At 49.1% G+C, this 1132-nt stretch overlaps 2 protein-coding genes across 3 annotated transcripts in view; both read right to left on the reverse strand.

Annotated features, from left to right (window-relative positions):
- The window catches only part of LOC113213538 (uncharacterized), a 123725-nt gene that overhangs the window by 111705 nt on the left and 10888 nt on the right, over nucleotides 1–1132 (reverse strand). The window lies entirely within an intron of this gene.
- LOC113213466 (uncharacterized) overlaps nucleotides 1–1132 on the reverse strand; it is a 10060-nt gene that overhangs the window by 8458 nt on the left and 470 nt on the right. The gene's annotated exons all lie outside the window — the stretch shown is intronic.

A 1132-nucleotide genomic window follows, 5' to 3' on the forward strand; every position in this document is an offset into this window, starting at 1 on the left:
GGGCCTCGACCTGGGAGAACCGCCTTCGTGATCACGGTTAACTCCTGCGCCAGGTAAGTATGCTTTACTGGTGCGTCGTGCCGCCGACCAACTGAGTTGGAGTGCCGGGGACCTGCTGCGCGCCGGACTTTGCGACCTCGCCGTCGACGTGCAGACCCGCGCCCACGGACGCAGACGGTCTCGCCCGTCGTATCTGTGATCGGTGCGCAGGAAAATCGGTCCATTTACAGTAGAACGCAAAACTAATTCCTCAAAATTAAATGAAATTCGGTCGGGCTGCTGGACGCGTTGGGCATGTGCCATCTGATGGGCGTTTCCTTCACTACGTCGGGGAGGGCGCGAGGGACGCGTCCGCATGCGATAGACGTCGCTCTCACTTGCGCACCATGGTCGCTGAGGCCACCTTCATCTACCACGCATGCGCGACGCGGGGCCGCGGACGCAGCCGCTGGGCAGCGTCGACGCCGAGGTGAGCGGTTGACGCGGTGATCCCAATAGAGGGCAGCACCCGTACGACGACGACGAGTGCCCCGCGAGCCATGGGGAACATAGCCTCAAATTCCCTATAGTATCACTACACCGGACCATAGAGATCTAGTGACAGTATTAGAATGGAGTAAGGCTTGGAATTGTACTACCAGACATTGGGCACGACCAAATCCAATCTCAATATTTTTGCCAAATTGGGGCAAGGATAAGACCTAATTTTGATACTTTTGCACACTAATCATCTAAGGAAACAGTTTTCTATATACTCAATCGTAAAAAATGAAAAGCCAAAGCTGCTGCTCTTGCGGCTGTTTTTACATGTTTTTGAAATTACTCTTACTCCTACTTCCTTATTCCAACTCATCGTGGACAGGCCGGGACAGGCCTTTAAATGGTTTAAACAGCAGACTTGCGGAATTTTGAAAATAATTATTTATTACCACTCAAGGGGTATCATCAAGTTATTCTTCATCCCAAAATTAACCAACATTGTTAAGAACATTATTAGATGTACTCAAAGAAATATTTAAAATAGCTTGGGTTTGAAAAGTTCTTTGTAACTTCTCATCTTTCAAACCTAGCACGCAGCTCTTCTTAGCAATAAGTTGATCCTAGGTGAGGAATTACTTTGAAAAGGAAACAC

The sequence above is a fragment of the Frankliniella occidentalis genome, unplaced genomic scaffold (assembly GCF_000697945.3).
Source record: "Frankliniella occidentalis isolate FOCC.00 unplaced genomic scaffold, Focc_3.1 Scaffold1, whole genome shotgun sequence".
NCBI classification, from domain to species: domain Eukaryota; kingdom Metazoa; phylum Arthropoda; class Insecta; order Thysanoptera; family Thripidae; genus Frankliniella; species Frankliniella occidentalis.